The sequence below is a fragment of the Lepus europaeus genome, unplaced genomic scaffold, assembly GCF_033115175.1.
Source record: "Lepus europaeus isolate LE1 unplaced genomic scaffold, mLepTim1.pri SCAFFOLD_3_1, whole genome shotgun sequence".
In the NCBI taxonomy this organism is placed as follows: Eukaryota; Metazoa; Chordata; class Mammalia; order Lagomorpha; family Leporidae; genus Lepus; species Lepus europaeus.
Genome location: NW_026909276.1, coordinates 11,875,094 through 11,894,128, shown reverse-complemented (window position 1 = coordinate 11,894,128; position 19,035 = coordinate 11,875,094). Strand labels below are relative to the sequence as shown.

General features: G+C 40.1%; 1 pseudogene; it reads left to right on the top strand.

Moving 5' to 3' along the window:
* The first annotated feature begins 471 nt into the window (after positions 1–471).
* On the top strand, positions 472–1,483 carry LOC133755209 (CCR4-NOT transcription complex subunit 1-like; annotated as a pseudogene).
* Positions 1,484–19,035: the final 17,552 nt, after the last annotated feature.

Below are 19,035 nucleotides of genomic sequence, written 5' to 3'. Positions count from 1 at the left end.
GGTTTGAAAAGCACTGCTCTAGTAACAAGGAGCTGCACCATTAAAAATGTATTGACATTATACAGACTAAAATATTTAATTAATTGAATAATAAACTCCTTCTTAAGAGTAGGTTTTCTAATTATACCCATAAGCTTTCTAATTATACTCACATTCCATTTCTCAGAACACAAGTAGATTTGCATATTACTAATTTAATTTTATATTTTCTTACCTGTATTTGCTTACTGTATCAATCTGGGATCTTAATAGAGAAGTTTGCATATATATACACATATACATACATACATATATATATATATATATATATATATATATATATAAAATCTCCTTTATTTAGATGATGGTAGATTTTAATCACATCTACAATATGTCTACACAGTAACATCAATAACAGTTTCGTCAAACTCAGCACAACGGCCCTACTAAGTTGACTGAGTTGAGTTAATATTTACAATATGATCCTTATCTATTGCAAGAATGCTGGCACATACGCCACAGAAGAAGAGGGGGCCTATGTATGCACAGCTACTGATTGATTTATTCAAATATTTAGTGCCTTTCCTTAGAAATGTGGAACTCACCAAACCTATGCAAATCCTCTATAAGGGTACTTTAAGAGTGCTGCTGGTTCTTTTGCACGACTTCCCAGAATTCCTTTGTGATTACCATTATGGGTTCTGTAATGTAATCCCACCCAATTGTATCCAGCTAAGAAATTTGATACTGAGTGCCTTCCCAAGAAACATGAGGCTCCTGGACCCATTCACTCCTAATCTGAAGGTGGACATGTTGAGTGAAATTAACATTGCTCCCTGGATTCTCACCAATTTCACTGGAGTGATGCCACCTCAATTCAAAAAGGATTAGGATTCTTATCTTAAAACTCGATCACCAGTTACCTCTCTGATCTGCGCAGCAAACTACAGGTGTCCAATGAGCCTGGCAATCGCTACAACCTCCAGCTCATCAATGCACTGGTGCTCTATGTAGGGACTCAGGCCTTTGCGCACATTCACAACAAGGGCAGCACACCTTCAATGAGCACCATCACCCACTTGGCACACATGGACATCTTCCAGAACCTGGCTGTGGACTTGGATACTGAGGGTCGCTATCTCTTCTTGAACGCAATTGCAAATCAGCTGTGATACCCCAGTAGCCACACTCATTACTTTAGCTGCACCATGCTGTACCTTTTTGCAGAGGCCAACACAAAAGCTATCCAGGAACAGATCACAAGGGATCTTTTGGAACAGTTGATTGTAAATAGGCCACATCCTTGGGGTCTTCTTATTACCTTCATTGAGCTGATTAAAAATCCAGCATTTAAGTTCTGGAACCACCAGTTTGTACACTGTGCCCCAGAAATTGAGAAGTTATTCCATTCAGTTGCACAGTGCTGCATGGGACAGAAGCAGGCTCAGCAAGTAATGGAAGGGACAGGTGCCAGCTAGATGGAACTGTGTCTCTGTTGTAAAGGTGTCAGCCTGGAGGTCCCAGTGCACCAAGTTCATAAACTGAAGAATCCTTTCTGCTCTTCCTGACTTTCCAAGCCCTTTGGTTCTTGGGTATTTGCCCCAACTACTGCTGGGGTGAGCCTCCCTGTCTATGTGGGCACGTTCCAAAGTTTAAATGCATTTTTTTACTCTTGGCCAAAATTTAGAAGATGCTGTGAATATAATTTTCAACTTGTTTAAATATATGAAAGAGAAAAAAAAATATGATCCTTATCAATCCTGAACTCAAAACATCTCCTTAAAACAAATGTAATCCCCAAAGAAATAACAGTTCTACTTCCATGTGAAATAATAAAAAAATACTTAGAGCCAAAAATGCACAAACTCCCTAAAAGAGCATGCACATTCCTTGCATAAATAGTCACCCTTCTTGATATCTTGTAACTAAAATTTTTAGGATTTAAAGTTACAAATACTTAAAGACTCTGAGGCAAACTGTTATATGATAACATGATAAAAAAGAGCAGTATTTGAAGCACAGAAATATTTACATAAACACATTCATAACAAAATAATGAAGTAATATTCAAACACCACCACCCTAGGCTCTAGCCCCCACCACCATGGCTGGAAGCCAGGTGACCCCATGAGCCAACCACCAGTGTCAGCTCCACCCCCCATCCTAATGGGATTTGCTGCTCATACTTCCCTTCCCACCCCCAAGTAAGGTTTAAAGTGGACCTATTTCTGAATACATGTCTCTCTTTCTCTCCATCTCCTAATCTCTCTCTCACTCTCTCTTGATAACCCTCTTACACTCGCCTTATCCCTCTTTTCCTTCTTTATCCCTTCCATCAGGTCTGCTGGGATTCCCCCAATGAACCTTTTCCCTTAAAACAAAACAAAACAAAACAAAAAAGAAATCATCAAAAAATCTCAGTTTGATAGAATTTGTAACTACCGTGTATCACTGCCCATTCCATAATCCTTTTGTCTTATCAGAACCTCAGCTTGTCATTCTCCTTTAGCTCATGAGAAAACATTTGTTTTCACTTATTGTACAAAACACAGCATTACACTCAAGCTGCCACCATGTGAGTTAAACCAGTTTAGCAAATCTAAATAATACACTGCAAACCTAATTAAAACTTATCTAAGAATATGAGAGGTAAACTGTATCAAGATTCAAGACTTTAATATAAGTAATTATGTTGGGATCCAGTGATCTGAAGTATGCTGGGATCCATTCTTATAAAAAAAGTCTCCTTTTTGGGATGGACTTCAGTTCCTACCAGGAAAGAAGCCTGACAGTTAGTAGACTTTCAAGAGGCAGCACAGTTTGCACTCAAACAGGGGAAGAATTTTGTAGTAGTTCTGGGCTGTGGGTTATAAAACCACAACTTGTATTATAAAACCAGAAAGATACTCTGGTAGCAGAGGTATTCCTGGTGTGAAAATACACTCTTGGGATTTCACGGCTAGCCTTGATAGGATCACAACCCAGAAACCATAGATGTTCTCAAGAAAGAACATATCATCTATAGCAACTAAATATGTACCACTTGAAAACTAGCTCTTGGTGTGCTACTGGGTTGCAGTGATGACTGGGTATTTGACTATGCTGTATCAAGTGACTAGGAGACCAAATATGCAAGCTGTCAGACCTACTAAGTTCTAAAGAAGGGTAGATGTAGCAGCAATAATAAATGGAAAGATGAGTCAAATCTCAGGCATTAGCAGACCTAGAAGACATAAGTAAACTGACAAACAGTGGGTCTCACTTCCCTCTGAGCAATAGTGGTTACACACATTCTATGGTATGACTATCAGAGAAAGAAAAAAAAAACAATTGAATCTTGTTCATGGATAGTTGGCTTAGTACATTTACATTAATGTTAGTTGAAAGTAGATGGATAACAGTAGTACCCTGCTAATGGACCTATAAGGTATTGTTATAAGCAAAGCTCTTAGTATTCTACCTGATTTATTTTGTGGGGGAAAATTGGCCAAGAACATTGATAATTATAGTTTCACTGACAGGATGTGATATTTTACCTGGTTTGTCAGAAGACTGAAAATGAAAGATTTGTAACATGGAGTTTTGAGTAGGAGGCATGAAATGTGCCTATTAGAGTGGCTATAATGTGTGAACATTATACTAACTAATAATAACTAATAATGAATAGACAGCAACTATGAAGGCAGAGCCAGTAAGCATCTGCATAGACAGAATGATATGGGCCATTGATTTCAACAGGTCTCTGACACTGCCATTTATTGCATTTATTACACAGTGGATACACAAATACAGTGACCATGGTGGCCAAAACAGAAAGTGATTGTAGACTTGTTGAACATAAACCTATTAGCCTGGGCTACCACTCAATAATGCTGATCCAGGTGTTGCCACTGGTGTATGGGTAATCTGCTATCTATAGGAATTAACAATGACTCTCTGATTTGCTATTCATGAGGTGACCATGTAGTTAGTTGATTGAAAGTTGATTAAACTGATTGAAATCTATGAATATATCTTAAATCCAAGTTTGCCTTTTCTCCCTGCAGGTCTTCAGTCATCACTTCTATTTGAAGAATTACTGAGTTTTGATCACCACACATGAGATTATTTACACAATAAAATTATATATCCAATTCCCTAGGAATGAAAATTTCATTTTACTTCAAATATGCTAAGGCTAGGGATTAAATAATAACAGGCACTGTTTCTGTCATATATGCCACTACTCAGAATTTGTCATCCTGATAAGGCAAGAATATGAATTCAGATGACAAGATGCTATGAGACTGAAAGGTGGCATCATCATGTGGATCACTCTATATCTTTGAAATTAATGGACTTACAAGTTACTGACAACTTATTATGTAGAAGGCATGGGTACAAGAAATAAGAATGGATGAAGGAATATCATGGCATATCATCACTCACTTCTCTGTGGCATTTTTGTTCTTATGGGCACCAGAGTTTCAATTTCTGTGCCTAGATGTTCTCATTCCAGGATGTTGCATGTCCTGTGGGGCTGGGATTCTATCCTTCTGGCTACCTGATAGTGGTCCACACCTCAGGCTCTTTAGCAGAAATTGCACTGTGCACAAGATGGTCTCTCTAAAGGTTCCAACCTAGGATAGCAAGAGGGAGTTTTTCAGTGAACCTGTTGGCTTGAAATTGAGTTTTTGTTGGGAGAAAAGGAAATGCAAATTCCCCAATGTATCTGGGAAGCTCCATAGGATGAAGGTTGTGGATTATTAGGTCATGTGTGGTCATTGGGGACCCTGGCCAGTGAAGTTTTATGGAGTGGTGGGAATGGCAGTTGAGATAGCACAGCAAAAGAAATTTAGAGTTAAGAATGTGAGGGACAGGTAAACTGAAAATTCTTTCAGAAAGATTAGCTGTGAAGGGAGCAGAAAATGAGGTTTGAGAGCTGGAAGCCAATGGGGTGGTGGGAGAAATTTTGTTTTTAAGATAGCAGATTCTGGAAAAGATCTGGGAATGGGGATGCTGGCAAGGGAAGGCAAAGCTCAATTCAGGAAGATATTCTTGAGAAACCCAGAGGGATTGTTTTTTTGGGGAAATCTAAAAGAAAGCAATGGAAGCAAATCAAGAGCAGGCATACCTGGACTGGCTCTGTGGCTCAGCAGGTTAATGACCACCCTGAAGTGCCAGCATCCCATATGGGCACCAGTTAGAGACCCAGCTGTTCCACTTCTAATCCAACTCTCTGCTGTGGCCTGGGATAGCAGTAGAAGATGGTCCAAGTCCTTGGGCCCCTGCACCCACGTGGGAGACCAGGAGAAGGCTCCTGGCTTTGGATTGGCACAGCTCAGGCTGTTGAGGCCAATTGGGGAGTGAACCATCAGATGGAAGACCTCTCTTCTTTCTTTCTCTTTCTCTCTCTCTCTCTCTCTCTCTCTCTCTCTCTCTCTCTGCCTCTCCTCTCTCTGTATAACTCTGACTTTCAAATAAATAAATATTTTTTAAAAAGAACAGGCACACTGTTGAGAGGGTATTAGTTCATTGTCCATTGATATAACAATGTTAAGACTTAATGATTTATAAAGAAAAAGGTTTATTTGGCTGACAGTTTGAGAGGATTAATGTTCAAGTTCAGACAGCCCCATATGTTTGCCTCTGGTGAGGGCCTCGTGGTGATAGCATCACAATGGTAGGGATATATACAGAAGAGATCACAGGGTGACATGGGAAGCCACAGGGATGTAAGAGTCAGACATGTTCTCTTTATAACACACTCTGCAAGGAAATAAATGGATCTCATGAGAAACACATTAACAATTTTTGAGGGTGATTACTCCAATGACTTATTCATCTTCCATTAGGCCCCATATCTTAAAGCTTTCACCACCTGAACAATGACACATTGAACTCTGTTCTTCCAGCACATGAATCTCTGGAGGGCAAACTGCAAACCATAGCATGGGGACATCCATTTGACTTTTCAGGACACAGATTCAACATATGAATTTTTGGAGGACACAAACATTTAGTCCACACCTCCAGCATCTTATTAATTCACTTCACAATTAGATTTTATTTCTCTTTGAGGAATTCAAAAAGTGTGAAATTCAAAATCTAAAGAATATTAAAGCATATACAGAGACAACTAACCCCCCATCCTGGAAATCACCCAGTTTCTGTGAATTTTTCAACAGTTAAAAAAGATAAAACTCACAGATTTAAAGATATTAAAATTGTATCAAAATAAAGTTGCAAAAATGCATATTTTCTCATATGATACATCATGTTATATTAGCAATGGTTCAAAAATCTTTATGTAGAAATCAAATAATTTTGCATTCAGTGCTTAGTCTGAATCTCCTGGCATAACAACAGTAAGACAGCAAGGAATACTGAAAGGAAAGGCCACCACAAAACACACCAAATGCTTGGAGTAAGAGAAAATGTTTATTGTTGGGTGGGGGAAACCCAACAGGCTGCCTTCCCATGCACAGAGAGAACAACATATTGTAATGGGAGAACAGGTCTTATATAGCTTTTCAGAGGTAAGGAAGTGGGAGCAGAAAATCCCATCAGGGTTGGGGTGGAGCTGATACTTGTGATTGGGCTATTTGGTCACTTGCCATCTAGTAAACCAGGCTGGGTTTAGGAAGATGGCATCATTTTACCAACAAATACAATATTAAGGCAACCAAGAAAAGAATATTTCACAAGCAAGCATTAGAGCTATTTTGTCCCATTCTTGGAAAATTAGCTTCCTACTGCACAATGGGTTGGATTCCAGAAAGAGCCTATCACTATCATATCTGGGGTCAGCTAATGTAGGTCTAATATCTCTAGGGAAGGAAATAAGGAGTAGGAAGGTTCAAAGATGAAAGGTTGAGAGCTGGAGATAGTCCTCACAATTGCATGAGCAAGGGATGGCTGGGAACAGAACAAGTTAAATTACATGAGGCTCAATGTAGATAAAGTGCTTTTGAGATGGGAATGGAAAGGCTATTCAGTTTGCAAATTATCCAGGTCTATCACAATGAAGATTTTGTTAGCATATTATTAATATCAAAGGCGTCTAAATAAGATATCAGAAGATTGTATATTAACCACATGAAATCCACAGTACAGTAAGACTTAGTTTAGACATTCACCTGCCCAAAAAACTTTTAAAAAGACTTGGTATGATGTAAAAGTAACACAATATTTGGATGTTGAAGTCTTCAAAGTTAGGTGTACTTAGGAAAATCTTGACATGTATAGAGATCTACTCTAGAAAAGCTGAAAACCAAGACTAGGCAAGTTCAAGGTGACAAGTCAAGATCTGAACTACCTATTAGAACAAATGTACACAGAGTAGTCAAAGAAATCTGGTTGTTTCCTTTGTTGATGGACTATCACTGACCAGACTATTCACTGAACCTGTATAAAATGCTGGATTAATGGTTGTTAAATTGTCCTTTAAGATATTGTATTTGGAACCTAGGAGAAATGGACAAATTCCTGGAAAGGAAGAGTCTATCTCAAATCACACCAGAAGAAATAGACATTCTCTATAGGGAATATCTTCCAAAAGAATTGGATCAAGTTCTTTTTCTTTTTTGTACTGGTTAAGATGCTGCTTAAGGTGCCTACATCCTATATCGGAGGGCCAGGGTTTCAAGTCTTGGCTATACTCTAACTCCTGGCTCCCTGCAAATGTGCACTCTTGTAGGCAACACTCAAAATACTCATGTTATTGGGTTCTTTCCATCCACAAAGGAGACTTGGGTGGTATTTATGACTCTTGGCTTTATCCTGGCCCAATTTTGGCTGTTTTGGTCACTTGGGGAGTACATGCTAGTACGACAAGTGGAGGCTTAGCACACTACACCACAGCAACAAAATTTTTGTTGTTTTTTTTTTATTTTCTGTATAAAAGACATTCTAAATGGTGTGAGGTGAAACTTAGGTAATTAGGAAAGTGAGTGGAAGGCACATATTGTGGCATAGCAAGTAAAGCCACCACCGGCAAAACCAGCATCCCATATGGGCACTTGTTCATACCTCAGCTGTTCCACCCAAGATCCAGCTCCCTATTAAAGAAAGGGGTGGGAAAAGCAGAGAAAGATGACTTAAGTGTTTGGAACCTTCCACCTACATTGGAGACTGGGATGAGGTTCTTGGCTCCTGGATTCAGTCTGGCCCAGCCCTTGCCATTGTGATCATCTGGAAAGTGAACCAGCAGATGAAGTGTTCTCTCTCTCTCTCTCTCTCTCATTTTCACTCTCACTTTCTTTCAAAATTAAATAAGTTTAAAAAAAAATTTATAGGAGTCTGGCAAGCTCAGGCAACAGCAGTAGCACTGTGCTCTGGGTCAGCAGGAATTTCCCTGCAGAGATGCAGCTAGCTTCACAAATTTGACATGGTTAATGATGCATCCCAAGGTGGAATATGTAAGTGGAATGAGATAGACTTGTCACTGTTGGAGTGGGTCTCTATAGGTAAGAAGTGTAAGCACCCAGAAAGATACTCAGATTGATGGATCAGAGTTGAAGACATCAGTATTAACTCATACTCATTTCAATACATATGCAGATTGCTACATAGAGACCCATTTGCAGATCTGTGATGTTCACAGGTTGTGAACTACATATTTATTTTCTTCTTTGTTGTAAGCCAAAGGCCTAAACGTGGAGAAGAAATCCCTGTAGAATGAAGTATGCCCAGTTGAATGGTCATTCAGGTGAGCTGACTCCACCATTTGGACTCATTTTATGTTTTAGCACCAAACCAAGTGAGAAAAATAGGGGATGGCAATGACAGTAACACCTCTTAGAAAATAGCAAGGGTAGAGGATCTGAGCAACAGAGACAAAGGCTAGGTAAATATATTTTATATCCAAAAGATGCAACAATACTAAGGAAGAGTTTGCAACAGTTATTAGACATGAATCACAATTTTATACAGAAGTATACATAGGTAAATATGCAGAAAGCTCCCAGACCAGCTCCTAGAGTTTAAATCTACAATGTATGAAATGAGTATTTTTTTGAATGGAAGGTGTACTGATTAGACATTTCAGAAGAAAAGATGAATGAACATGAAAACATCAATATAAGCCATCAAAACACAACTTGAGGACAGGAAAAGACTGAAAATACTGGAAAGATCATCAGTCCAATTATACATTTAAGTAGGATCTCTGAAATGGTCTGGTGTATGTTTGGGAAAATAATGGCCAACTTTTTTTTTAACTTTGACAAAAACCATAAATCCAGAGTTCCACACTGCTTATTGTATTCCAATAACAGGATGGAATAAAATCACTATGCCAAGCAGATCATAATAACTGAATTACATAAATCCAGGAATAAAGTTAAAATCTGCAAAGCACTGAAGAAAAAATAATGCTACCTTATTCACAGAAGATCAAACAGAAGGACAACAGATGTGTTGCTGGCATGAATGCTAACTGTATGACACAGGGAAGGAAACAGCTTTCAAGTACTGAATGAGCTTCCTCTTCAGTGAGACAGTCAAGTAGCTCCAAAATGCAGAGATAAAAATCTCTGTGAAGACTTGCTGAATGAAACCATCCCATTTGATTCTGAGCCCAGTAACACCACTGAGAATGCCAAAGTCAAAATCCAGGACAAAGAGGGCATCCCTCCTGACCAACAGCATTTCATATTTTCAGGCAACAGCTAGATGATGGACACATTCTATCAAACCACAACACCTAGAAAGACTCCATCCTGCAACTGGTGCTCTGCTGCTAGATGGCATCATTGAGCCCTCCCTTTGTCTGCTTGCCTAGAAGTACAACTGTGATAAAATGATCTGCCACAAGTGCTATAATGGTTCTATCAAAAAGAGATGTCAAGAAGAAATGTGTTCATACCCAACCTCTTCCCAAAGAAGAAAAAGATAAGTACCTGACCCCACAGGTCAAACTCTTGCCCATCACCTATGGCCCCACAGCCTCATTAAAGTATCTCTTGGGTGAAAAAAAAACAGTAATGAATGAATGTTATATTCACATAACATTTTTATGGGCAAAATCTTTCAAACTAAAAAGAAGTAAAGTGGATACTCATTATAAAGATGTTTTATGTGATTATTGTGAGCATAACTGAGTAATTGGTATGAAAAATAACAGATATGAGTATTTGGTGGAAAACATTTCACTGTATTTATTTTTTAAAGATTTATTTATTTATTTATTTGAAAGTCAGAGTTGCATGGAGAGAGGAGAGGCAGAGAGAGAGAGAGGTCTTCCATCTTCTGGTTCACTCCCCAATTGGCCACAATGGCTGGAGCTGTGCCCATGAAAAGCCAGGAGCCAGGAGCTTTCTCTGACTCTCCTACGTGGGTGCAGGGGCACAATGACCTGGGCAATCTTCCACTGCTTTCCCAGGCCACAGCAGAGGGCTGGATTGGCAGTGGAGCAGTCCGGTCTCAAACCGGCACCCATATGGGGTGCCAGTGCTTCAGGCCAGGGTGTTAACACACCGTGCCACAGCACCAGCCCCCATTTCATTATATTTTAAAAAGAAGACTAAAGAACATTTCCTGATATCTTGAGTCAAGAAATCGTCAAACAACTTTAGAAAATAACCTTAATGGAATTATTCTAGTATATCTAGAACTACACATTAGAAAATTTCTAAAATCAAAGTTTAACTTACATTATATAATTCTTTTGTTTGTTTGTTATACATTATATAATTCTATTAAAAAGTAGATATGGGGGAATTTGTAGTGAATGTGTAGTGAATATAAAAGAAAAAAAATTAGTGGCTGTAATGTAAGCCACATTCAATCTACTAGAATAATTTTAGGATAAAGTATATATAGTGCTACACATTGGAATATTTCAGTGAAAGATATCTGTGGAGTCATAAAAATCAAGGAAGGTTCAATATGTGACTTGGTGGTGTTAAAAATTAAAATTACCTTAGGCAAATCAGAGACACTGTGCACATGAATGATGCCAGCACAACTTTCAGAATTCTCAGTGACCTGATGCTATCTCAATGACAATATCAACAAGACAGACACAGGCTCACAGTATTAGGACTTATTAAACTAGAATATTAGAATGACATGTAGATAGGATAGATAAATACATACATACATCCATACATACATACAGATAGGTAGATAGTAAATTCAGACACATAATCAAAAAATGGATGTTAATGACATGAAATATATGGGTAGTACTGTAATTAATGCTGAATAACCAGGTAGAATAATTAACAAAGCAGATATAAAATTATTTGTTGAAAAAGTGTTCAGAATAAATATAAAAAATATTTTAAAAAAAAAGTGTGTTAAATCATGAAGATATCATTCCACTTTGCACAATGTATTATAGCGAGTTCTAGAAATACATCACAGAAAATTTCATACATTGATGGTAAAAATCTAGAAAAGATAAAAATGTTAAATGGAAGGGAAAATGAATACATTGGCTTAATAGTCTGAACAACATTAAAAAAAAACTTGCAAGAATGTGGTGGAATGAGGTGAAAAGGTCATATCAAGATGGCTGCTGAGATGAAAAGTTCATGCCAAGATGGCCACTGAGGTGAAAAGGTCATGCTAAGATGGCCGCTGACAACAGAAACTGCCTGGCAACAGGCTGTGATTGGATGGCTTTGGAAACTGCCTGGCAACAGACTGTGATTGGTTGGGGCATAGACTGCCCCTTGACCAGATTGGCTGGTCTTGGCTATATAAGCTGTTGTACTAACTCAAATAAACGAGTCTGCGGGCTGCTCGCCTCAAGCCTGCTCTCACCTGACTCCCAGAGTCTGTGTGATGACTCCGTGCCTCTTGCCCCCACCACGCTGCTCCTCTCAGAAATGAACCCACTGCAACATTGTTGAGAAATCAACGGCAACATCTGGCGCGCCAACGTGACTGAGAAAGAGACAGCATGTCGGACTCAGTGAGGTCCCCCCTGGATTTCGGCAAGTAGGCCCCTCGTTGTTTGGTGTGCTGTTCGGTTCTGTGAGGGTGAGCACAGAACCCCCTTCTACGCCCCTTTCCTTGTCCTTGTCTTTGGTCTAAGTGACCCCAGGTTATCACACACCACCCTGAAGCGTACATCGCTTCTTGGCTCCTCCTTTTACTTTCGGTTCGCCCAGTGAATTCACATAAGGGACTGATCATCCCAGAATTCGGAACCAAGTCATCTTCCCTCACTCGAGAGAGGTGACGCTCTGGAGACACCGTGTGGGCATACGGCCTTGACCTAATGAATCAAGGAAGTCCCCCACTAAGCACAGGACATATGTATGATCTGATACACCACTATCTGTTTGTCTAACATAGGGATACCTCCTGCAAAATGCCAACAACAGCTGAGGTGCTAGGAATTTGCTTTGTTATGGCAGCAGTGCTGTGCGTGTCTTTCATTTGGCTAGAGTTGGCATACTGTGCCACTCTTAAGCGTTCAGACATGGGAAAGATACCCCCCTCTCAGAGTCCTGTGCAGATTATCAAAGATAGTGAATCTGTGAGTGATAGGAGCCTGACACTCCAGGTCCCTGTCTCACAGACAATGGTTGATGACTTAGGGAGAGAGAGCTCCGACAGTGAAAAAAACAATGTAGCACATAATGTAGCAATGCCTAGTCAGCCACCCCCCACATACCCGTGGGATGAACTAAGAGGACCTCTACACAATAATTCATGCAATGTCATCCCATCTGCACCCAGTGAGGATCCCCACATTTGTGGCAGTCCTCAGGCACCCCAAGCTCTTAGGGCAGCTGCTGGACCCTGTCCCACCTGCACATTTGCTGTTAATGTAGGAGTGGATGCAGAATCCAGGCCCTGGATTCCAACACCCATAAATGACCTTACTATGCTAAAAAAGGCTTCTCAAGAGTCAGGTCCTGACTCCCTACTTTGAACAAGTGCTCAAACAATGGGCAACAAACCTCTAAACTCATTTAGACTGGATTGCACTGCTCAAGGCATGTTTGTCAAGACCTACATATATCCTCAAGAACAGGCCCACATTGGAGTAGTTGCCTATTTTGATCAGGTCAGAGATTTGGCACTTAAAGCCTTAAAAAATATAAATCCTCCTGGTTATAGTCAGCTCTTTAGAAATCTAGTTCAAGGCCCAAGTGAATGGTTCCCTGACTTCCTTGCCAGAGTCTTGGAGGCAGTAGAGAAAAGATTACTGCCTGGCTCTGATCAAGACAATTTGGTCAAACAATTATCTTGGGAAGGTGCTACCAAAGAGGCAAAAGCAGAAATTGCCCTAGTCCATAATGAAGACATTTCTAAATGGATAGTAGCCACAAAAGAGGTAAACCCTGCTGATACTCCCATACAGGCCCTGACTACAGCCATTAACAAATTGAGCACAAAGAAGTCTAATGACCCTCCAGTTTATTGGGGATGCCAGGAAATGGGACACCTACGGTGAAACTGGCCAAACACTAAAAGATGGGGCAAGCCCAAAACGCTGTGTCCCAGATGTAAAAAAGGCTTTCATTGGGCAAAAGATTGCAAGACCAAACTTTTAAACTCCCAGTGGGGTGGCCCTCAGCCCAGCAAGTAAGAGGGAGTCCCACTACCATTAACTGGTCGATGCCCATCTTCAATCTGAGGCCAAAACTGACCCTATATTTAGATGATATTGCCTTTGTGGGTTTAATTGATATGGGAGCAGATGTTACTGTTTTAAAAGCTAGGGATGCAAGAAAAATACAACATTGGAAGACAGCACCCGGACCTGACCTCCAAGGTGTTGGAGGATTAAAATTGGCTGATCAAGTCATCACGCCTGTAACTTGGCGAGATGACAATGGAGATACAGGAACCATCTTTCCACTAATTGCTGAAGTTTTCATGACCTTATTGGGGAGAGATGTGCTCTCACAAATGCAAGCGGTCCTTACTATGGATCACAAATCTCCACAAGCCAGCAGCTTTAATGGGGAACCTACAAGTAAGATTCACCCCCAATTCTAGGGGCCACTGTTCACCTCATACAAAAGCCAAGCCCAATCCCCATTGAATGGGAAAAAACAGGAAACATCTGGGTAGAGCAGTGACCAATAATACAACCCAAACTTAGCATCCTTAAAGAATTGGTACAGGAACAATTGGAAAAGGGACACATAGAACCCTCCACTAGCCCTCATAACATGCCCATTTTTGTGATACCAAAGAAACAGGGAAAATATAGGCTTCTACAGGATTTAAGAGCTATTAACAAAAATATAAAAAAGATGGGAACATTCCAGGCCGGCATTCCCCATCCAGGGGCCATTCCTAACGGATATCACATAGTTACCATTGATATCAAAGATTGCTTCTTTTCCATCCCCATTGCAGAGCAAGATAAGGCTTACTTTGCCTTTACAGTAAGAGAACCCAATTTCCAGCTCCCTGCAAAAAGATTCCAGTGGACAGTACTCCCACAAGGTATGAAAAAATAGCCCTGCCATTTGCCAAAGATACGTTTCTCATGTGACCAGCACACTTAAAGATCAGTACTTGGTCATACATTATATGGATGATATCTTACTTGCTCACAAGAATGCAGCAATTCTGAATGCCTGTCTAAGTGAGACAGTAAGAAATTTACAATTCCTGGGTTTGTCTATTGCCACAGAAAAAGTACATTTTCCTCCCTTTCAATTCTTGGGTTATCAAATCTCCTCCCATATATCTCCACTGGGCCCAAACCTAAAAGTCAAGCATGAATACTCACTTAATGAACTTCAGCAACTATGTGGCCAAATCAATTTGCTGAAGCCCTTCCTTCCCCTAACACCTGCAGAACTTAGACCGCTATACGATTTACTGACTAAAGGAAACAGCCCTTCCTCAAAAATCACATTGACACCAGCAGCCAAATCCACTATAGAAAAGATTAACACCCAGTTGTCAAATTTAAAAACCTTTAGATATGACCCACAGGTGCCTCTATTTGCCATAACCATATCTACCCTCAAGCCCCCCTTAGGAGTTATTTGGCAACAACACGGACCACTTTTTTGGGTGCACATAGCCTGGAGCGATTGTCATAAAATAGTAAACAAAGTAGATGCCATCCTTATGATGGAACTTAAATTAAGATATTATACCAATAAGATATTTAACACAGAGCCAGGCATAGTGGTCCTACCATTATCACAATTGGAACTGTCGACATTGATGCAGAATAGCATGCTCTTTCAAACTTTAATGATAAATTTTCCAGGACAGATTGACAATCACCTGCCAGCAGACAGGCTACTCCAGACACTAAAAACCTTAGAAATAGACTATCCAAAACATGCTTTCTCTGCTAATCAACCTATACCCATGGCACCATGTGCGTTTACGGATGCCAACAAGTCACTCTTTGGAATAGTGATCAAATCTTTAACAGAAAAAGATAAGATCCATGTAGAACCCCATGGGGGATCAGTACAGTTGGGAGAAATAAAAGCAATAGTCAAGGTTCTACTCCTTAGCCAAGATGGACCAGTAAATATATTTTCAGACAGCAAATACTCAGTACAGTTAGCAAAGACGATCCCTTTTGCAATCTTTAACCCGACCAGTAAGCCAATTGACCAGATGTTCACAACACTTAAAGAGCTAACTGAGAACAGAAAATACCCATGGTATATCTCACATGTAAGATCACATACTGGGTTACCTGGCTTTATTTTCCAAGGCAACAGAAAGGTTGATCATCTTATCTCCTGCAACATGGCTTCCATTGGACACTTAGAACAAGCCCGTATTTTACACCAAAAATTTCATATGTCAGCAAGCAACATAAAATTGCTTTTCCCAGAGCTAACAATGAGCCAATGCAAACACCTAGTGCACTCTTGCAAGAATTGTGCACCCCTCGCCCCATTAGGCCCACTGCAACAAGCAGGAGTGAACCCACGAGACCTTGCTCCTAATAAACTATGGCAAGTGGACGTCACCCACATTAATTCCTTTGGTAAACTTAAGTTTGTCCATGTGGTGGTAGATACTTATTCAAAGGCTGTATTTGCAACAGCCCAATCTGGAGAAAAGGCTAGTAATGTGATAAAGGCAGTTAAATCAGCCATGCTGGTCCTTGGTGTCCCCTGGACCATAAAGACTGATAACGGGCCAGCGTATACATCACAGGAATTTACTTCCTTCCTGAAATCTTGGAACATACAGTTTGCTACAGGTATCCCATACAACCCACAGGAACAGGCAATTATTGAAAGAACTCATAGGACGATTAAAGATCTCTTACAAAGGCAAAAAAAATAATCATATACCCTCAGACCCACAGCTTGATTTGACTGAGGTCCTCTTCACTATCAAAATTCTTACTTTTGATTCCCAAGGGATCAGCCCAGCTTATAAACACGGGATCTTTTCCATCCCAGACCCCAGTCCCTATGGTTAGGTGGAAAGACTCCCTGACAGGAGAATGGAAAGGACCACACCGTCTGCTAACCAAAGGTTGAGGATATGCTTGTGTCTTTCCAGAGAATGCAGAACAGCCCATTTGGGTACCAGCCAGAAGCATCAAGCCTGCAACTGACAACCAACCAGAACCAGCTGAACAAGACCGAGACTCCGCCTTGTTAGCAGACACACCTGCCCTATCATCCTACCCTGAGAAACTGCCCAAAGCCATATCTGTTACTGTTGTGTACCCCACTAGCTCTGGTCAGCCACTCAAATGACCCATAGCCTGTGTGTGGTTATGCCATTCCTGATAACCATTATTCTTCATTCCTACCCCTAGCTGAGCAAGCAATCCTGTGGTCTCTCGATTTGAGTGCTGGTTAGTCAATGACGGGTAAGAGCCCCTGGGGGACAACCTAAGACAGGCACAGCTGTATATGGAGACCACATGGAAACGGGGTCAACAATGGTATGGCCAAGAATCATACCTCCCGTTGCTCAAAAATAAACGAAAAGGGGGAAATGTGGTGGAATGAGGTGAAAAGGTCATATCAAGATGGCTGCTGAGGTGAATAGTTCATGCCAAGATGGCCACTGAGGTGAAAAGGTCATGCTAAGATGGCAGCTGACAACAGAAACTGCCTGGCAACAGGCCGTGATTGGATGGCTTTGGAAACCACATGACAACAGAGGAAACCACATGACAACAGAGCCTGACTGATGGTAGGCCATAATTGGATGGTTTCAGAAACTGCCTGGCAACAGGCTGTGATTGGTTGGGGCATAGACAGCCCCTTGATCGGATTGGCTGGTCTTGGCTATATAAGCTGTTGTACTAACTCAAATAAACGAGTCTGCGGGCTGCTCGCCTCAAGCCTGCTTTCACCCGACTCCCGGAGTCTGTGTGGTAACTCCGCACCTCTTGGCCCCACCACGCTGCTCCTCTCAGAAATGAACCCACTGCAACATTGTTGAGAAATCAACGGCAACACAAGAATTCATAGATATTTAATTTTGTATAATTTGATATTCTGCCATTTTCTAAACAATTTTGTAAGTTGTAATAGTTTCTAGGTGGACTCTTTGGGATACCCTATATTTGGAATCATGTTCTCTGTAAATAAAGATAGTTTGACTTCAATAGCATTTGAGTATTAGACAACGTCATGGCTGAGAGAGAACTTCTAAGATCAACTCCATTCACAATACCCATAAAAATTAAATATGTCAATAAATTTAACCAAGGGCATCAAATCTTGATGATGATAATTAAAAAAACATTAAAAAGGAAAAGATATTAAAAATGGAAAAATCTTACATGTTCATGGATTAGAAGAATCAGTATCCTCAAAATGTCCATAGTACTGAAAGAATTTACAGGTTCAATGTGATACCAATCAAAATACCAATGACATTCTTATCAGATATAGAAAAAATGATGTTGAGGTTCATATGGAAGCACAGAAGACCCCAAATAGCTAAAGCAATATTATATAGCAAAAGCAAAGCTGGAGGCATCACATACCAGATTTCAAGATATACTACAGGGAAATTATAATCAAAACAGCCTGGTATTGGCAAAAGAAGAGATGGGTAGATAAAAGCAAAACAATACAAACTCCAGAAATCAATCTGGGCATTTACTGCCATCTGTCTCTGATAAAAGAGCTGAAATCAATCCCTGAATCAAGGACAGCCCTTCAACAAATGGTCCTGGGAAAACCAGGTCTCCATATGCATTAGTGTGAAGCAAGACTCCTACCTTACACCTTACGCAAAAATCCAGTACCTAAATCTATAACCCGATAACATCAAATTATTAGAGGACATTTAGGAAAATATGAATGACTTTGGCATAGGCGAAGATTCATTGGAAAAGACCTCAGAAGCATAGGCAATCACAGGCAAAATTGACAATGAGATTACATCAAATTGAGAAGCCTCTGTACTGCGACAAGAAACACTCCACAAAGTTCAGAGGCAACTAGCATAATGGGATAAAATATTCCCAAACTATGCTACTAATAGAAGATTAACACCCAGAATACATATAAAACTCTAGAAGTTCAACAACAACAACAACAAAAACCCAAACAGTACAGTTAAGAAATGGGCAAAGCACTTGAAGAGACATTCTCAAAAGAGGAAATTCAAGTAGCCAACAGACATTGGATCACAGGCCATCAGGGAATGAAAATAAAAACCACAATGAGGTTTCACCTCACCCAGGTAGAATGGCTTTCATACAGAAATCAATAACTGATAAATGCTAGTGAGGATGTGGGGGGAAATGCACCCTAATCCACTGCTGGTGGGAATGTAACCTGGTGCATCCACTATGGAAGGCAGTATAGATACCCCAGAAATCTGAACATAGACCTACCATATGACCCAGCAATCCCACTCTTGGGAATTGACCTAAAGTAAAGAAAATTAGCATATGAAAGATTTTTCTACATCCAAATGTTTATTTCAGCTCAATACACAATAGATAAGATAAGAATTCAACTAAAATGTCTATCACCTGAAGATTTGATAAAGAAATTATGAGATATATACAGTAAGGAATATTACATGGTGTTAAAAAATCAAATGCTATCGTTTGGAACAAAATGAATGCAACTGAAATACATTATAGTATACTTAGTGAAATAAGTCAATCTCAAAAATACAAATATTAGAGTG